At 46.4% G+C, this 21,130-nt stretch overlaps 1 pseudogene; it reads left to right on the top strand.

The window, feature by feature from the left end:
• Positions 1-15,946: 15,946 nt before the first annotated feature.
• On the top strand, positions 15,947-20,555 carry LOC119514212 (annotated as a pseudogene).
• The last annotated feature ends 575 nt before the right edge of the window (positions 20,556-21,130 follow it).

Raw genomic sequence — 21,130 nt, 5'->3', positions numbered from 1 at the left:
TTCCTTGTATGTGGTGAATTGCTTTTCTCTTGCTGCTTTCAGAACTTGCTCCTTCTCTTCTGTGTTTGACAGTGTGATCAGTATATGTCTCGGAGTGGGTTTATTTGGATTTATTCTATTTGGAGTTCACTGAACATTTATGTTTTGTGTATTTATGTTGTTTAGAAGATTTGGGAAGTTTTCCCCAACAATTTCTTTGAATACTCTTCCTAGACCTTTACCCTTTTCTTCCCCTTCTGGGACACCAATGAGTCTTATATTCGGACGTTTCATATGATCTATCATATCCCTGAGGTCCATTTCGATTTTTTCAATTTTTTTCCCCATTCTTTCTTTTGTGCTTTCATTTTCCATTCTGTCATCTTCCAGGTCACTGATTCGTTGTTCAACTTCCTCTAGTCTTGTACTATGAGTGTCCAGAATCTTTTTAATTTGGTCAACAGTTTCTTTAATTTCCATAAGATCATCCATTTTTTTATTTAGTCTTGCAATGTTTTCTTTATGCTCTTCTAGGGTCTTCTTGATTTCCTTTGTATCCCGTACTAGGGTCTCATTGTTTATCTTTAGTTCTTTGAGTAGCTGCTCTAGGTGCTTTGTCTCTTCTGATCTTTTGATTTGGGTGCTTGGGCTTGGGTTATCCATATCGTCTGGTTTTTTCATATGCTTTATAATTTTCTGTTGTTTTTGGCCTCGTGGCATTTGCTGAACTTGATAGGGTTCTTTTAGGATGTGTAGACCAATTGGAGTCCTTATCTCTGATTTATCAGATCTACAGCTTTGTGGAGTACACTTTCTCTAACTAACCAGCAGGTGGCGTTCACGAGCCACCTGTTCTCCACAAGCCAGTTCTCCCCTGTTTAGCCTTTTTGGTGAATGGGGGAGTGAGTCTTGTGGGGTCCAATTGGTGTACCAAGCTTGCGTGTGTAGTTGGTGTTGCCTGCCCTGTATATGGGGCGTGTTTCTGGGCAGTCAGAGGGGGGGGGTGGCTCTAACAATCAAATCTCCCTGGTGATCCTAGAGTTTTAAAGCTGCTGCAATAGTCTAATCCTTCAGTTCAGTCCTGCCACAGTTTGTCTCTGCCACTGACCCACACGTCCTTGTTATTGGCGTATGGCTCCTGAGACTTGCAAGTGGGCCCCTCTTCCAGGCCGTGCACCCCGGGTCCTCTGTTGAGGGATGACTGTGCTATGTCACAGGTGAGTGCCATCCCCCCAGGGCAGTTCTGGGCTGCTGGGTTGTGTAGGGAGGCTCCCAGTCTGCCGAAATGATGGCTGAATGGGGCTTTGTTAATTCACACTGCTCTACCTTCCGAACTCTGGGACAATCAGCTGAGGTTGCAGGGAAGGCTAATGTCCACGCCCAGTTTTGTGGTGTGTGCCTGTTATTTGAAGCACTTCCGTCACACTGGGCTGTCTGGGGCAGCTCTGGGTTATGGGGCTGGCGATGGGCAGGAGTGTTTCCTGTCCACCAGGATGATGGCTGTGAGTGGACACCCCCCTTTTCTTGGGAAGTTGTGGTGTTTAGTGAATTTTCTCAGCCACTGGATTATTGCGTTTTGTCTCAGAGCTCTCTTAGTTCTGCTCTTGACTTGACCTGCCCAAATTGCAAGTCTTTGAAGCTTTCTGTATTGGGCTTCTTAGAGTAATTGTTTTAGAAAAGGAAAAAAGGATAAAAAAAAAAAAAAAAAAAAAAAGGGCCCTCCTCACAGATCTAATGGGTTATTGAAATGCTAAGAGACAAAGCAACCAGAGCCATTAAGGAAATGTCCACAGGGCAGAGAGATCAGCTTTTCTTCGGGATTTGCATATGCGCCTCAGGGCCTGAGCTTGGGCCTGAGCTCTGCCTTTCCCCTTTCTATGTTCACCAGAACTCCAAAAATCCTCCGCTTTTATTTTGGAGTTTTTCGTGTTGTTTTTTTTCTCTATGCCTGTCTCCTCTCTGCTGGGCTGGCTGCTCTCGAATTCTCTGGTGTCTGGTCTCAGTCTATCTATGGTTGGAGTTTGGATCAGTAGAATGAGTTTCCGATAAGGGCTGCCACTGCAGTTTTCCCTTCTCCTTCCGGGAGCTGACAGCCCCTCCTCCCACGGGACTGAGCCTGGCAGGGAGGGGCGCGGGTCCCCTGGCCGCAAAAACTTACAGATTTCGCTGATCTCAGCAGTTCCACGTTTTCATGAGTGTTGTATGAAGTATGCCCAAAGTCAGATTGCTCTGTGGTGTCCAGTCCACGCAGTTCCTGGCTTTCTACCTACTTTCCTGGAGGAGTAACTAAAACATACAGCTCACCAGTCTGCCATCTTGCCCCGCCTCAGCAGTGTCGTATTAAGAAAGGGGTTTGGGATGAGGCAGAATTATGTTTGAATCCTGACACCACCATTTGCTCTCTATGACCTTGGGCAAGTCATTTAACTTCTGAGGACCTCAGTTTTCTTATCTGTAATGCAGAGAGAGTGCCCCCTACCTGTGAGAGTTAGTAGTGCCAAGCACTGTGCCTGCCCCATATCAGAAACCCAATATGTGTGCTGATTGAAAGGGACAATGACCCCAAGCTGGGAAGATAGGAGGAGCTCATCTGAGACTTTTTGGAGACGCTGACCTCTCAAGGAGTTGTTGAGTAGCATCAGTCTGAAAGCTTTTTAGAATTTTCCCTTCCTTTACTCAACCCCCTCCATGCACACACATGCGTGCAACACACACACGGATACACAAATAAGTAAGCACCACCCACAGGCCTGTGGACACACACACGTGAATATACAGAATGCACACACATATGCACACAGGAACTTGGTATGGCTCCAAGCTGTGCCTCTACTACTGAAAGACACACATACATAAGTGTGCACACACAAACACACAATCCCCCAGGCCTGATTCATAGTGCCATGTCTTCCTCTATAAAATAGAACCCTGCATTCATCACACTATGGTCTCCAATCACCAGATATGGCTTCCCCATTGATATATCTAAAATTAAATACTATGAGGCAGGGGTACCCGAGCCGAGAGACGGAAGCCATACAGATTGCAATCGCCACACAACGTTGCTGGTTGAAAGAAATGGATGTTGGGCATTGAATGTTAAAACTTGTGTTGAATTAGATAAGGAATCCCGTGTAGACTTTGTTAATGATTCATAATCAGCTAATAAGCTCATCTTGAGGAGAATAATGATCCGCGGACCTGTTGGCTCGTTTATCACTGTGTTTTACAACATTGGCAAAGAAACTAATTAAATCCCCGCATCATTACAGAGAATCCCTTTTAATAGAGATACAATGATGCACTAGAGGCTACAGATTACACTGCAAATTGTACCAAGAGATTTTGGACAGCGGGTTTTAATTAACATGTGAGCCAGAAGCAGCTCGCTTAAATAATAACCAGCACTGGAACCATCTGCAAGTGGGAGCCAGGCAGAGACTAAGGCCCGGGAGGCAAGGAGAACAAACTCTGGGTGTTTCAGAGTCTGGGCTCTGGCTGAGAGGGAATAAGCTAGGCAGGAGGAGACCCCAGAAGGGGAGAGGGAAGGATGCACAAACTGGGGCATGCCAGGATCAGGATTCAGAGCAGGTGAAGGAATGCAGCTGTTGCTGGGGAAGTTGGAAACCCAGTACACACTGATGAGGAGCCCTAGACCTCCCCACACCCCACACCATTTTCCATTTGGAGAAAACAAAACCAAGAGAGAACATCCTATGAATGTGCATCACCCATGTACCACTGTCTGGTGTAGATTTCATCTCTTGGCATGCTCGTCAGTTCAACAGGTTGCTTATATCCATCATGAGGCTGGCTGGGGCTATGGCCCAAGAAGGACTCAGACACTATAGCTTCTGCTTGGGAGTGGGGAGGGCTTATGAGGCACAGCTAACGAGCATTAAGTAACTGGGGCCCAAGATTTCCTTCCATGATTTTCTGGAGCCTTGCTTTCAAAGGGAAACTAAAATCAATAGGCTAGCAGGCCAGCAGACAGACAGGTGGACAAATGGGCAATAAAACAGATGCTTGAACAATAAAATGGGTAACTCTGTTGGCCCTATGCATCCTTGGAAGCGAGTTCTTTGCAAACATAGGGGGAACTTGATGACTTTAAGGCAAGTGGTCATATCCTGGGAGGCATAAACCCCCTCTGGTAGAGGATGTTCCTGCTCAGCTGAACTTCCTGAGGGCACAGGCCTCTTTGGGTCTGCCTGGGTCATACAGCAACTGCTTGGCCTCAGCTTGAGCTGCTTGTCATGCATTTTACTTGGCAGTCCCAAGTCTGGGTATTTCTCTGTTTTTTTTCTCAGGATCCACACTTTCCTTCCTAGGCTTCATGAAGCTCAGCAATGAGGTAGCCTGTGCCGCAGGCTGTATCACTATCTTCAAAGAGGCTTTTCTGACAGTTTTGGGGAAAATCAAGTGTCTGTACAGGCAAAAGGCAGGCAGGAGTCCTCTCCAAGTTCATGTCCCTCTCCTGAGAAAACAAGCTGAAGGCTTCCTCCAGTGAGGCTTGTATATTATTATTTTTTAAGATCAGGAGCAAAATGATTCACAAAACCTTGGAAACAGATTTAGTATAAAGCCTCAAAGAACAATAGCTCATTGTGTACTGAGACTCCCACCTGATGTTCTGCCAAAGGCGTGATACAGGCTCCTTGGAGATGGAGCTGCACCCAACAGTCATTTCCCAGCCTGCAGTTCTCCTGGGGTTCCATGGCAACATGGTCAGGATCAGCTGAGCATCCTTCCAGCATCCCCAGACAGCACTCACCCTTGTGTCCAGGCCTCGGTACCACCCCCAGGGCTGGGATGCTACTCAAATATATGTTGGAGATACCACCAACACCTCACACCCAGGCTTCCAATGCTGCACTTGTCCCCACCACACACACATGCACACACACACACCTCCCCACATATGCTTTCACATACACATGCACACACACACACATTTACTCCTCCCACACATGCTTACACATGCACATGCACACACATGTAACTCTTCCTGAGTTCTCACCATCATTCCACCCTTGAGGCTGGAGAGCACTGAGACACTGGGTCCTTTTCCTCCCCTCATAGCCCCTACTTGGTCAGAGGTCACATGTCCCATACCCTTTGCCTCGTCTCCATCTTCTCATTCTCAGTTGGGTCTTTATCCCCTGGTTTCAGAGTAAATAGAGGTCAGGTTGGGAAGAAGTCAGATCTCATATAGTTCAACCTCCTCACTTTATAGATGAGGTGAGGGAAGCCCATGTCAGAGAAGACAATGACCAATTATCACTCCTGTAACAGTGGGGAGCAGGACCAAGCACTCAGATTTGCTCTTTCCCAGGCAGGGATTTCTCCACTGTGCAAAAATGTGGTCTCTTGCCACCTTTTAAACAGCCTCTTTGGGACTTCTTAACTAAACCAGCACAATTGCCTTATATTGGTCTCTCCCTCCCATCAGACCCCTTCCAGCAGATCCTACAGCTATGACCAGCTCCCTCCCCTGCTCCAAAGCTGCCAGAGCCTCCTGCATCACCTGTGTATTGAGTTAGGGTGGAGGACTTCAGATCTGGAAGGGACTTTTGAGGTTAGCTGGTTCAACTGGCTCATTTTGACAGATGAAGAAAGTGAGGCTATGGGAGGTGGAGGGGGTTGGAAGGAAGGATTTGAACCAGTGCTCTGACTTCCAGGAAGATCAACAAATGCTGAGTCCCAGAAACAGGTTTTGTGACATTATTACAGAACTGCTACTGGCTTTGGTCAACAGAGGCAGAGAGAGTGGCCACTACCGAGGCCGAATGCAAGCTTGTGCAGTGGTTCAAAGAAGGCCATGCCCACCTTTTTTGTTGCAGTGCCTGCAGATCAACTTTACCAGTGCCTGGGGTTGACCGGCTCTCCCAGAGAGCGAGATCCCACCCTGTGGTGCAAGCAGGAAGCATGGTGGTGGCAGCGTGGACTCTGGAGGCAGCCAGACTTGAGTGTGAATACCACTCCCCCGCCGAACTCAGCACCAGCATAATCACAAGTGTCAATGGTGTGCTGCTGGAGCTGGCTCAGGAGAGCTGCTAGTTATATTTTAGGAAGTTTGCAAGCCAATTGTTAAATATAGCCATTATTAAAATTAAATTATAAATATTACAATTAAATTATATTAACTGCAAAGGTAATAAACACTAAAACCTCATTGTTTTCTAATTATTTCACCACATTTTCTATGATCCCTACTCGAGGTTGTTTATGTCTATTTTATTTGTACAGAGAAAATACTATATAACAGTGTGCTACCCCACATCTCTTCCCAACTCTGCATTCAGTTGCCTCGTGTTAGTAGCTAGTATTAGTTAGTCAGCTAGTAGTTACTAGTAGTCTGCTAGTAGTAGTCAGCTACTAGTTAGTCAGTTACTAGTAGTCAGCTAGTAGTTACTAAACCTTGGGAATCAGCAAATACTACAAATCTGGGCTTTTACTTGTTATTTGGTGTGCTGGTTGTCAAACATTTACTGGCATATCCCTGATTGTATTTGACCCTTCCAACCGCCCTAGGAGGTAGGGATTCTTGCTTTACAGGTGAGGAAACTGAGGGTTAAAGATGTGAAATGACATCTCTAAGGTCACACACCTGGTGAGTCTTACAGCAGGAACTAAACTCATCATTGTCCAAGTCCAGTAGCTTTTTTTCTTATTTAGCATTTGATTCCAATGCTATTCCCTTCCAGGCAGACAAGAGACCTTCCTTCATTGACTGATGCAGTTGTGGCTGCAGTCGTGGAGCAGGTCCTTGTGGGTCTCCTGGTAGTGGCAGAAGTCTAACCTCAAGGATGAGTGTGCTGTGGGAGGGGCACCCTCCTTGGAGGGAGGAAAGACCTGATTGCATGTGCATGAGCAACCACGTAGAGCCTCACATTCCTCATGGCTAAAAGGGGATAATGCCACTTCACATGGTTGGTTTGAGAACTAAATAAGTAAACATGCCCCAAAGACCCAGCATGGGTTTGCACACAGTAAATATGAAAGAAATATTTCTTTCCTTCCTTCCTTCTTTTCTCCTTCTCTCCTCTCCTCTTCACAATCAAAATTCTCTGTTGTCATCCAGACTGAAAACAGCCTGGGTGCACTGATGTGGCACAAATGCCTCCATCCCCAAATGGCATCTTTGGTTTCTGTGCAACCCCTCGGTCCACATTCTTCCTAGAGGCTGGGGCAACTTGGAGATTTCTGCCAGTTGGTGGAAGTCTATGGAACAGCAGTGGACTTCAGGAGGCTTCAGAGCCAGAGAGGAGAGCAGGTGGGAGAAGCCAGTAAGAAGCTAAAATCAAGGAAGCCAAAAGGACCCACTGCAGATGTCACTGTCTGCTTCCACACCTCTCCCCCACCCTACCTTTCTCCTTCTCATGTTCAAACTTCCCTGCAACTTCACAGCAGCCATCAGAACACTGCTCCAGTCGAACTCCATCCTGAACCACCATCACAAAAGCCATGACTGATGTCCAGCATACCAGATGCAGTTTCTGCCATGTCCTGAGTTTGGCCACTGGAGACTCACCCTCCTTCCATGTCCCCTCTCTCCTCCAAATTCTTACTCATCCACCTATCCATATCCAATCCCATGCCTGTCTTCTTTCTGCCTTCTTGGAAGCAGAGCCCTCCCTCCAGTCCTTCTGTCGAGGCCAATCCTGAATGCATGCTCTGCATCCAGTCCCCCAGGTCTTCACTGATTGTGCTCTGCCAATGACCTCCTCTCTGCCTCATAGGTCCAGCTTCACTCTTTCTCTCCTTCTCTCCTGGATATTTCTTCTTAGATTTTGAACAAGCTGAACATTTTTCATCTAAATATCTTCCTCCCTCAACCCAATGGCTGCTTATTCTTGTTGCCTTTTCTCTCTTCTTTTCAGAGCTAGATTCTTGGAAGGGTGGGCACTGTCTCCATTTCCTTACCTCCCTCACTGCTCTCCCCACTCCTCTCTGGTCTTCATTCCCCACTGATTGCATTAAGGGCTCTATGTTTCTAATTTAAATCTAATGGTTCTATTCAACCTTTCTAGGACTTCTTTGTGCTGTTTGTCTCTTTTGAAACCCTCTCCTGCCCTCATGTTTCTGACACCAGTGTCATCTGGATCTCTTCCCATCTTTCAGACTGGTCCCTCTCAGGTTCCTCTTCCTCAGCTCTTGCTACCCCTTACATGTCAGTGATCCTCAAGGCTCTCATCCCTCCTCTCTTCACATTGTGAGCTTCAGACCTGTATATACACCCATTCCAGCATTGCTTCCTCAGTGACACTCGGCAGCTCAAACTCAATGGGTCCTAAGAGTCACCAGCTTTCCCTTGAATCTCCACTTCCTCCTGTGTTCTGCTTGGTACCATCATCCCTCCAGGTACCAATATAAGAATCCTGGGTGTTATCCCAGCTTCCTCTTTCTTTCTTGTCCAATAGGCCACTCAGTTCTATTGACTCTACCTCTTAAAACAATCCATCCTTCAAATTTATCTACTTCTCTCCTTACTCACTGCCATCCCCCTGGTTTCTCATCTGGAATATTCCAGCAGTCTGTTAACTAGTCTGTCAACGCTGAGTTTTACTGTACCTTCAGCCCTTCCTACTATTGCCTAACTAAAATGGAGATCATGCCTGTGCGGTCCTCCTATAGCTTTCAGCATAAGCTCCAAGCTCCTTATGGAATACAAGGCTCATACGATTTCACCCCTGCACACATCCTCACTCTTATATCTTATTACTAACCCTTTTTTAGTTCTAGTCATGCTGAAAACTTTTCAGATCCCTGAATATGCTAGAATGTAAGTTCAGTGAGGACAGGGATTTTCGGCTTTTTTGCTCCCTGCCCTATCTTCAGCACCCAGGACAGCGCCTTGCAGCTTGAGCCACTGAATAAATGTGTTGAATGAATGAATGAATAAACAAATAGTTGCTTTTTCTTTTGGAAGTGCCTTTCCCACTTACTTTTACTCTTTCTATAAGGATCAACCTAGACATCTCCTCCAAAAAGCTGGGTCGGTGCCCCACCCTCTTCTCACATAGCACCCTTTCCTTTCATTCTCATACCACTAATTGCATTGTTTTCATCTTTTCCTCACAATTGTGAAGTAAAGGCATCTAAGTATCCCCACTGCAAAGCACAGAACTTGGTACACAGTAAGTACTTGCTCAATAAATGTTTGTTGAGGGAATAAAGTATTGGGTGGGGGCTGACCCACTCCAAGCCCAATTCTCATTCTCACCATTCTCCCCTTTCCTCAGAAATCATAACACACAACTCAGGCTTCCTCCCCGCTGCCTTTGGTCCTTTGTGACTTTATCATCCCTACAAAGATTTTTCAGGGCCGAAGTATCTTTCTTGTGAATTCTGGCTTGATGGAGCTGAGGACATAGCTATCCAAAGGTTCCAGCGACTTACGAGAATTCCTAAAACTTAGGCCACAGTTTTGGGTCTCTGGTTGTCTGCCCATTTTAAGTTCCCAAGAGAATCCAACACAGGACCCAGTCTCCCTGAGGAAGAGACCTGCAACACCCAGGAAAGAAAGGCCAGGTGAGCCCATTCCTGGCAGGCTGGGATTTGGGAATGCTTCTATTCCAACAAGGACTCAAGGTGTTGGCCATGGGAACTGAGCTGGGAGCCCTGCCACACCCAGAAGGAAGGCTTGACTTAGGGGCACAACAGAGCCAATAGTTTACCTCAGACATCCCAAATGCTTGGACCTAGTGAAAAAGCACAACCAACTCTGAGCCCCATCTGCTGCTGGGAAGAAAAACGCTGCTTATAGCCTCCCTTTCCTGATCAAGATGTTCTAAGGAAATGGGAGAAACCAGATCTGGGGAAGGGTCTTGTTGTTTGTAGCTGTGTCAGCTCCAAAACCCCACTAACTCCCAAACTCCCTTGCCTTTCCCATGTCCTTCTGTTTTGTTCCTCTTGAACCTACTCTTCATCCTCAACAGGCTCTCTGCTGTCCATTTCTCCTGACTTTCAGAGTCTATCCTCCTCCTCTAGCCTCCCAGCCTCAACCTCATGGTCTCACACTTCCAAGCATCCTTTATGTCGTCGACTGCCCACAGTCCCCTGCCAGTCTTGAACTCTGGGAAAACTCATTCTGGTTCTTCTTTACCTTCCTGGGCAGAGCCACACGCCTTGCTGATACAAAGCCCAAAGGTTGTTTCTGTGGGCCCGACTGGGTTCTCTCCAGTCCTTTTATTCTTGATGATCACTGATTGAGAGTCCCAGAGTTGTTGCCCCAAACTTTGTTCCTGCTCCTCCTGGCACTGGGCTGAGAGTGAATGAGATCTCCTGGTCTCAGAGAACAAAACAAGGAGAGACTAAAGCTCCTTTAGTTTTCCTCTTCTCTATTCTAAAATGCTGGACATCTTCATTGTCCCTTACTCACCCACCCCCCTTCATTGTTAGAGGTAGGGTTCCTCTCTTGCTCCAAGGCCAATCCCTCCTCCTCAATTCTGTTTTTCTGTTCTCACCCCATTCCTAATACCTCTGAGACCTACTCCATCAGTCACCCCCCTTTCTTGCATTTCCAATCTTTCCCTTTCAGCTGACATCTTCCTAGAAACTTATAACGTGCTCAAGTCCTCCTGACCCCCTTGAGTGACTGCTCTATCTCTCTCCATCATTCAACTTGTCACTGCTGCCACTTCCTCACCACCCACTCCTTCCCTAATCCTTGTGCAATCTGGCTTCCGCCCCCACTACTCTATGGAAACTGCTCTTCTAATTTCTCTAGCAACATCCTCATCACCAAACTGAATGTATTCATGGTAATGAGGAGGCACCAAGAAAGGTTAGTTCTCCCTCCAGGACTGGCTGGGGCACTTGGAAAGGTCAAGGCACATCCAGCAGTAGATTCACTTGTGGGTGCTGGAAAAGACCAAGGTAGGGTTGCTCTTCAGATCGCTGCCCCCCGTACCTCATGCCCAGTGATCTTTGTGTGATCCCTTTGGGTCACCAAATGTCCTCTCTCATAAGCATTCCTCCTCTACCTATCACACCAGTTTGCTCTCCTTGCAGCTTAACATCCCCAGTTCCTTAACTTCCTCATACCTGCTCCTGTTATGAAATAGTCCCTGGGCTCCTCCCCATCCTCCCCAGCCTCCTCCGATGGAAGATTCAATTGATCAGCCAAGGCAATCTCAACCCCTTTCTGTGATGAACCGCTCAATAGTAGCTCCATCACCTATACAGAATGAGGCATTCTTAAGCCATCTGGCACATAGATCCTGATCAGAAACAGAACAGTAGGTCCAGCAAGTATGAGACCTTGGGATGAAAATATTACTTTGCAGGATACTATGCAATTGAAAGTATTAAACTTACATGTCTTTAAAAGTATTTAAATGCTTTAAATTTAGGTGCCTTTCCCCTTCAGTTACCTACTTGGTGAGATGTTACTGTATCTACCTTTTCTGGGGTGCATTTTATCTTCTGTGGGTACTTGATAAATGCTAAATAAATGGATAAATATATGATTGAGTGAATAAGCATTGGAAATAGGGCTTTCTTTGTAATTTATCATTAGCCAATTTTCCCTTGCTAATGTTAAGATTATCTGGTTAATATTAACCTTAATCAGGATGTGATCTTTGGATGTCACACATCTTAAGGCACGTCCCTGATGAATAAAAAAGTTGAACTAAATCCACGAGTGCTCTTTTTCCGGTGCCTTTATGAACTGTCCTTCCCTGGCAGGACAGTGACCTCCAGTCCTGCTCTCCAGCCCAGCTGGGAGAGAGCTGAGAGGCACATCCATACATGCCCTGCCTGAATGTTCCTCCACACTGCCTCCGGCCAAAAGGTGTCACGGGGGAAGCCACCGTACTGGCTGGAGCATTGGGCCAGTGCCCGTCGGAGTGACCAGCCTCCTGTGGAATCCCGCTGCCTTCCTCTCATTGATTTGGCCGGGATCTTTATTGTCTGCTCAAATGTAATTAAAGAGTCCTCTGATGGTGCCAATTAAAGACTTGGAGGGATGGGAGCGGGTGCTCACGGCATCACATGGTGCGTCGCGGTGAAGCTGTAAACATCCATTAGCCATTACAGTTCTCATTAGTCCTTGAAAAACAACTCATTAGTGTCCATAGAACTGACAGGTAAATACAGCTAATGGGCTAAATCTATCAATAAATTCATTGTGTGCAAAATCAGGGTTTCTGTCATTGTGCTGCTTGTGGTGACTAATCAGAAGGTTAAATACTCCTCCTGCAAAAATATATATAAGTTGCAAAGCACTTAGCCTGATAGACTGTGAAAAAATGGCATGTGAGAAACTAATGAAGACATCAAAGGCTTTATTTATACGTAGGGTGGGTTCATTTCAAGTTCAGGTTGCTATGAACTGTCACAGCTGTTTAGCTGAGACTAAATTTTAGAAAGCATATTGATTTGTTTTAATTTAAATGGGGCAGTTTACAAAAGCTGCTTGAATCTGAAGTTATTCCAGAAATGATTGCTCAGTGCGTGGTGGGGGGAGGTCTCAGCATGCTTCTGCAGCCGTCCCAGAAAACATCGCCAGAGAGGCTCCTTGCTCATTGCACAGGAATTGGGGTGGAGGATCGGAGTAGCGTAGGGTGGCAGCAGTGGACATGCTCTTAGGGATCAGCTAGCCCCACCCCTTTAGGGTGCAGAGAGAAAAACTGAGGCCCAGGGAGGGCAGGTGACAGGTCCAGGGTCATTTGGTGAATTGGTGGCAGAGCCCAGGTCTCTTAGATCATTGCTTCCAACCTGCCTGATGTTGCCTGTATCTCTCCAGAGGACGTGTGATGCTCCCGGCATGGGCAGAGCCACCCCCAAAGGAGGGCAGGTTTGGCTCCCTGGGCATTTGCTCGCTACTTCCCTGCCCTCAGCCTTCTCCACTCCAGATACAGATACTTTAATCCAGAGATGCCAGGACTTCCTTTTCTCTGGATTCAGCTCAGCCTCTGTGCTTGGACTTCTGAACTTTAGGGAGCAGTAGAAACTCGGTGGCTTCCTTTTAGCCAAGAAACTTCCATCTCTAGCTGCCTGTTTTCCAGCCTCTGCTCAAATGCTCCCCTTTTCACTTGGGTAGATGTAAGGAAGAACTTCCTGTTCTCGAAAGGATAAAACCTGAGAAGAGAGCTTACAAATTGGTGGCGTACAAGTTAGGTCTGACCTCCCTGCCATGACATGCATGGTTTGTAAAATCTGACTTCATCATTAACATAACAACTGGGAGATTTTTACATTAAGAATTGAATTTCTAGCTTCTTCTGAGAAATCTGAAGATCCGGTTCCACTGGGCTTGATTTCCTGCCTGGTCCCAGCTACTGGGGTTGGGGCTGTGCAGTGGTTCCCCACTTTGGTTGGGGCCTGTGCTTTCCTGAACACCCCAGTGTCCTCCTGGCCCCCGCCTGTCTTAGAACAAAGCGGCTCCTCCTCCGGGCCCCTTACCACAGTGGACACTGCTGGGTGCCACCACGCTGCAGTGGAATGACTTCCAAACTGCCCCTGGTGCTCTGTGTCTCTGGCTCTAGATCCAGGCCCTGGCAGGAGCAGCTGGTTGACTCTCCTAGCTCACGCCCTGCTCTAGCTGCAGGGGTCAAGGAGAGCAGGTCCCTGTCTTTACAGGTTCTGGGGTGTGCAGCAGGCCCTGCCTCCCCGTAGGACTCTCAGAAAGGTGGGTCCCCAAATCCAAGAACGGCTTTCAGAGGTTGAGTAGTCATAGAAATGATGTGTCCACACCAGCCTCCTAACCACTCTCCTAACCCTGCTTTTGTCCTCTAGTTCAAGCTCCATATAGTAGCCAGTGCTCTCTGGAAGAAGGAAATCTAGACTCATGGCTCTCCTGCATAAAAGCCTCCAACCTCCTCCCATTATTTTTTTATTTTTTTTAACATAAATTCCAGAACTATTAGGATCCCATACCAGGATCTGCAGCTCGCCCTGCCTTCCTCACTCACACCAGTGCTTGCCCCTCTTCTCTTTCCCTCTGTTCCAGCAACTGTAGCCCCTTTTGAGTCCCTCCGATGAGCCATATTTGTTTCCCCTCTTTATGTCCTTTGCAAGGCTGTTCCTTCTGATTAGAATGTTCTCCCCCAGATACTTACATATTCCAGCTCCTTCATTCTAGCCTCATCTACCTTCTTCCTTTTCCTCAAAATTGCTAAGCTGATTCCCACCTTGGGGCCTTTATGCTTGTTGCTCCTTCTGCTTTGACTGCATTTTCCCCTAGATCTTTCCTTTGCTGGCTTCATCTCAGCATTCAGGTCCCAGGTCAAATATCACCTCCTCAGAAAGGCTTTTAGTGGCAACCTGTCCCACATCATCACTCTTCTTCATGGCACTTAGCACTGTCTGAGTTGATATCATTTACTAGTTTGTTCCCCTGTTATTTTCCGCCTTGCCTCTTTAGAATACAAGCTTCCTGAGAGCAAAACTTTGTCCCTCTTGTTCACAGACACACCCTCCGTACCTAGAAGAGGACCCAGGGTGTAGAGTTGCCCAATAAATAATTGTTAAATGAATTGCATAAAAGACTCTGCAGATGGAGAGCATCTGAATGGATCTTTTCAGTTATCGGAAAGGGCAATGAGGCCCAGAGAGGCCAACTGGCTCTCCCAAGGTCACACAACAAAGTATTTGCAGAAACAAGGTGGATTGCAGGGCTTCTGGCTCTGCCTGTTACCTTCCCTCCAGATTCTTTCAGTCTTCTCATGTATCCCACATCAGAACTGCACACTCATTTCACTGGTGATAGACTCAGGCTCATTGCCTGGAAAACAGACTACCCAATGGGAAATGAGCAAAGAAGATGAAGGCAACAGTGGAACAATGAAAATACACTCAATTTCATTAATAATCAGGGATATCCAAATTAAAACAACATGATACCATTTTTACCTCTTAATTTGGCAAAAATTTAGTGTTAGAGAGGACATGGGAAAATGGGAAGCTCACGTGCCAGGTACTTTGGAGAGCAATTCAGCTGCATCCAGGGAAGTTGACATTGCATGCACTCTGTCAATGGGCACTTCAACTCCCTATGTCTCTGATCTAGAGTAACCCACATGTGCAGAAAGATGTAGATATAGATGTTCATTCATTCATTTATTCATATAACAAGTATGGGACTAACCAGTGGAAAGATCCTGAGATGAGAATATGATTGGTGAGTTTGAGGAATAGCGAGTAGGTAGGTTAGTGTGGCTGGAGTAGGTGGAGGGTGGAGTGGGGGGAGGGGTGTAAGAGATGAAGGTTTTTTTGGGGGTGTGTGGGGGGGTCAGCTAAGGCCAAGCTCATGGAGAGCCCTGTCAGCCTTTGTAAAGATTTTGACTTTTACACTGAGTGAGATGGGAAGCCACTGGAGAGTTTTGAGCAGAGAAACAGTGTGATTTCATGTTGTTTTAAAAATACCACCCTAGCCACTATATTGAAAATAAGCTGGGGGGAAGGGCAAGGTTGGGAGACCATGAGGGTCTATTACAATAATTCAGGTGAGAGATGAGGGTGGCTTGGACAAGGTGGTAGTAGCGGAGGTGTATCTGGAATCAGTTCTGGATACATGTTGAAAGTATCGCTGACAAGATTTGCTGAAAGACTGAATATGGGGTATGAGAAAAAGAAGAGTCTAGGTTGATGACCAGGGTTTTGGTCTGAGTACCTGGAAGCCATTTATGAAGATGGGGGAGGACTGTGAGAGTAACAGGCATGTGTGTGTTTGACTTCGGACATATTAAATTTAGTAAACCTATTAACCACTCAGGTGAAGATGTCAATGAGGCAGCTGAGTCTATAGGGCCAGGGCAAGGTCAGGCTGGGGACCTAAACTTGGGAGCCAGCAGGGTGTAGGTAGTATAGATAGTATTTAAAGCTGTGGGTCTGGATGATTCCTCCAGGGAACGAGTGTAGGTGGTGGAGAGAAGAGGTCTCAGGACCGAGTCCTGAGACACACCATTGTTTGGAGGACAAGGAGATAAAGAGAAACCAGGAAAGGAGACTGAGAGGAATGCCCTTCTTGGATGAGGACCACGCAGAAGAGCAGGGAACAGAGTTTCCAGGAAAGAGGAAATACATGCCAAACGATGCCAAAGCTGAAGTAGGATGAGGCCCGAGAGCCGACTGTTGGATTCAGCAGCATGGAGGTCACTGCCCCTCTTGACAAGCGTTGTTTTGGTTCAGCAGTGGGTGAAAGCCTGATGGAAGTGGGCTCAAAAGAAAATAGGAGGAGATGTGTATGCACTGAGTAGAAGCAACTTTTTGGGTTTTACTATAAAGCAGAGCATAGAAATGGGGTGGTTGCTGGAATAGGATGTAGAGGAACCAGATTATTTTTTTCATTGCTATTTTTTTAAGATGAGAGAAATTACAATATGTATGCTGGATAATGGGAACAATCCAGTAGAAAGGAAAAGATCAGATGGGTCAGGAGAGTGAAGGGATAATTACTGAATTATTTGTCACAGCAAAAATTAGAAACAGCCTAAAATGTCCATCAAGTGAAGAATAGATAAATATAATATATTACATTCAGAAAGATGAGATACTGTACAGCTAATTCATTGCCTGGAAGAACAGGTTTTGATAACAAGAAGGGACCCTGGTCAGTATACTCGCTTACTGATGCTTGTGCCAAAAGCTCTTGTACTAACAACCTTTAACACGGATCACACAGAGGTCCTGTCACTGCTACTCCCCCCAAACACATTCACATATCCTAGTGTTCTAGTTTGCTAATGCTGCGGAATGCAAAACACCAGAGACGGATTGGCTTTTATAAAAAGGGGGTTTATTTGACTATATAGTTACAGTCTTAAGGCCATAAAGTGTCCAAGGTAACACATCAGTAATCAGGTACCTTCACTGGAGGATGGCAAATGGCGTCCAGAAAACCTCTGTTAGCTGGGAAGGCACGTGGCTGGCGTCTGCTCCAAAGTTCTGGTTTCAAAATGGCTTTCTCCCAGGACGTTCCTCTCTAGCAAGCTTGCTCCTCTTCAAAATGTCACTCACAGCTGCACTGAGTTCCTTCTCTTTGAGTCAGCTCATTTATATGGCTCCACTGATCAAGGCCCACCCTGAAGGGCGGGGCCATGCCTCCATGGGAATATCTCATCAGGGTCATCACCCACAGCTGGGTGGGGCACATTCCAAGCAAATCTAATTAGCATCAAAACATCTGCCCCACAAGACTACATCAAAGATAATGGTGTTTGGGGGACACAATACATTCAACCTGACACACCTAGAGAGAGCTTGGACGTATCTAATGTTATTTTAACAGATCTTGCATAGCGATGGTGATGGTGATGATGATGGTGATAAAAATAAAATTAAAATAGCAGCTACTAATTATGGGGTTAAGCAATAACCTGCCCTCACGGAGCTTACATTCTTGATGGAAAATAAATATTTAATTTTAATAACTATGAATTTCAGTTATAATGCAAACTATAAGGAATGTAACAGAGAGGGTCCTGGCCCACGCTAGATGGGTTAAGAAATGTCATTTAAGCTGGAACCAGAAGAACACACATGAGTTAGTCAGGCAGAGTTGGGAAGAAAGGAGAGAAGGAAGCGAGGGGCAAGAGAATTCTAAGCAGAAGGAAGGGCATCCTTCCAGTCAACAAATATTTGCTGAGCATCAGCTAAGTGCTAGGTGTGGGGAAGTATTGGTGAACAAGGCATAAATCCCTGCCTCTGGAGCTTCCCTTCTAGTGGAGGAGACAGAGCATACGCATCGATGACACACTTTCAGACAGTGGTTAAGTGCTATGAAGACAATAAATCGGGGTGATGGTGGTAGTCGTGGTGCAGACTGATCAGTATTTAAAATAGGGTACTTAGAAAAGGTATCACGAGAGTGTGGGGGAGGTGACCTTCCACCTGAGACCTGGATAACAACAACCCAGCCGTGCCCACGCCCTGATGTGGGAATGAGCTTGTCATGTTTGACCAGTGTGGCTGGGCCTGGGACCAAGGAGGAGGGTGTGAGATGAAAGCTACAGACAGAGGCTGGGACCGGTCATGCAGGGCCTTGTAACAGTGTTTAAAGCTTCTGTAATTCTAGGTCTTAGCCGGGCTTCAGATTGAATTGGAATATTTCTTGGAAAAAGTCCAGGATCCCCAGATCCTCAGTGAGTAAATGGGCTGTGGCTGGTTGCATTCACCTCAGCTGCAAAGGCAGTTTCTCTGTGCCCACCACTTCCAGCCATATATCTTACCTTATCACTCCCGTCCGTTTAGCATGATACATATACTCCATTCTGGAGAACTCTCACTTAATTAATTTTAGATTTAAAGCAACAAGAAGTCCTTATATTAAAAACGAAGTGTGTGTGTGGGGGGGAGAACAGCTTGTTAATTAAAATGTCAGTTAGGGTGTTCCTGTAGAAAACTATGATTAGTGGGTGTTTCCTTTGGTTACGAGCTCTTACACTTTGATATTTCATATGCGAATTTAAAGAACCACACATGTGTCCAGTATCCAGTGACAGGCCACATTTCAGGGTGGTTTCAATGGGTCATTCTGTTCTGTGAACTCTGACATTTCCAGGCCTTCTGGGATTGGACCCCAAGGCAGTCTCTCGGGCTTCCCCTCCTTTGACCTCCAGCCTCAGAGGAGTCCCAGCTGTTCCCTGAAACTACTGTATCCTTGTATCTCTCTCTTTCTCTCTCTCTCTCTCTCTCTCCCTCTCTCCCTCCCTCCCATTTTCATTGCTAGGCAGGCTCTTCCTCTCTCTGCCTTTGGAAAACCTGCTCACCCTTCAGCATCCAAGTGGAACTTCCCCTTTTCCAAAGTAAGCCTCCAGGTCTGAAATAAATTTTCTTTCCTTTGTGCCTTCACAACATGTTGCTTACATCTTTGTTGGAATTTTTGTGGCAGAAAATTTTTTCTGTGAAAGGGAAAAATTATTTAGTGTTGATCATCTCCAGCTGCCTGCTGAGGAGGGCGGAACCCAAGAAGTGTCCTTTCTTTTATTTGCTGAGCTGGGTGGTGGGTGTGAGGGGCTGCAAGGCTAAACTGGGGGAAGCCTGTGCCAAATGTCTCTGCTTGAGCAGAGGAAGAGCTAGAGAAAGGCTCTGGGTGCAGGGAGTGTAGACCTGGGAAGGCTGGAGCAGGCTCGGCAGGGAGGCTAAATGGGGGATGGATTGAGGAAGAGTCAATGGGGAGAAGCAGCAGCTGATGGCTGAAGAGGGAGTTGGGGGTCTGTGTGGAGCAAATAAATTTTTCAAGTAGATATTTTAAGTTTTGTGTGTGGTATGCTATATAAACATCTCTTCCGTCTCCCCACTAAATTTTTAGTTTTGTTATTCACTAAAGTTTACAGAATTGGATTAGATTATTTCTGAGAAGGTAAGTCGAGACCTGCGAAGGGTCTGACATTTTATCTTACTTGCAGGCTAACACGTTTCATGGATGCTGGCAGAAGACATGAAACTCCTGCCCGGGAGACAAAGGATGTTATTACTCACAGCAATAGCAGCAGCCGGGGATCAACCTTCGTGCTGGTTGCCCCAGCTCCAGTTCCTGCATGGTGACACAAAGAGGGCTGGGCAATGCCTGCACACACAGTGGGTCTCCTTCCCTAGCTTAGGGAGCCTGGATCTTTTATAATGAGAAGTAAGCCCACCTAATATACAATAGCATTTTTATATTGGACACCAAACAAACTTTTCCTTTCCTCTGGAGGAAGAGGCTATTGCTAGCTTCCAAGGCTGTTCACTACACAAATATCCTTCGAGATGGCCCTGGGTTTCGATTCATAGCAGGAGGAGAGAACAGACCCCAGAGAGCCCTGAGCAGCCCCAGGGCTGCCTAAGCCCTAGTCACCATCACATACTTGGAGGAACCAACGCTGCTGCAGCCAGCCCCAGTCTCCATCACCACTACCGTGGGCAGTGAGGCCAAGACCCCATAGCTGCCTGCTGCCCCTGCCCTCACTGCTGCTGACACTAAGCTGGGTACCACTGGCAACCGTGCAAGGAGCAGCGGGGATCAAAAGATCATCACAATGAAGGTTTGGGGAACAGTAAAATGTTTCAATGTAAGAAATGGATATGGTTTCATTAACAGAAATGACACCAAGGAAGATGCATTTGTACACCAGACTGCCATAAAGAATAACTCCAGGGAGCACTTGGCAGTGTAGTAGATAGAAAGACTGAGGAGTTTGATGTTGAAGGAGTGCAGAGGCAGCAAATGTCAAAGCCACAGTGGATTCCATGCAAGGCTGTAAATAGGCAGCAGACTGTAGGCATTATAGACATTACCCTGGTCATAAGGTTTCTCCATGCAATCGCCAGCAGAATGACCAGATTAGGGAGAGTGGGGAAAAGAAGGGTTGCAAAGTGCTCCTGCAGGCCAGGCCCAACAACGCTGGCCCGACCTACCAGAGGCAGCAGATCCACCTTGCTACAAGCAGAGACCTTCTGGGCATCGACCACCACATTTCCAACCCTCCTGTGCAGAGGGGAGTGATGGAAGATGCTAACAGCCAAGAGCATGAGAACAAGGTAGACCAGGAATATGTGTCAGGTTAGAAACCACAATGGCATAGGGCCCTCCTTGCCAAAGACAGCCTAGAGGGGACAACAATGAAGAGGATCAGGAAAATTAAGGAGAGGAGACCCAAGGTCAGTGGCCGCCTCAATGTCAGTACCACCACAACTTCAATTCCTGGTGCAGATGCCCAGGAAACCCTAAACCATGAGATGGCAAAGAGACAAAAGCAGCCAATTCACCAGCTGAGAATTTGTCTTCTCCTGAAGTTGGGCAGGGCAGAACTGAATAAATGCTGGCTTACCATCGCTACCATCATCTGGTTTAGTCATCCAACAAGAAGAAATGAATATGAAATTCCAAATAAGAAATGAACAAAAGATTGGAGCCAAAGAACTTAAGTGCTTGCTTTTTGCCCATTGACCAGACAACTAGAACTATCTGCATTATACATGCAGCATGGGGTGTTTGTTATTTTTATGTCAAGATGTCTTTTTTTGGTAATGACAAATGTGGAAATGGAATAAACTTCAGTGGCAGAGAGATTCCAAAAGAAGCTGAGAGGTCACTCTGGTGGGCACTCTTACACACAGTATAGACAACCCGTTCTAGGTTCTAATGAATTCGGGCAGCTGGTGGTAGATAACTGAAACTATCAAACTACAACCCAGAACTCATGAATCTTGAAGACAA

This window comes from Choloepus didactylus, chromosome 2 (genome assembly GCF_015220235.1).
Source record: "Choloepus didactylus isolate mChoDid1 chromosome 2, mChoDid1.pri, whole genome shotgun sequence".
Lineage (NCBI taxonomy): Eukaryota > Metazoa > Chordata > Mammalia > Pilosa > Megalonychidae > Choloepus > Choloepus didactylus.
This window is presented reverse-complemented; position numbering and strand designations above follow the sequence as displayed.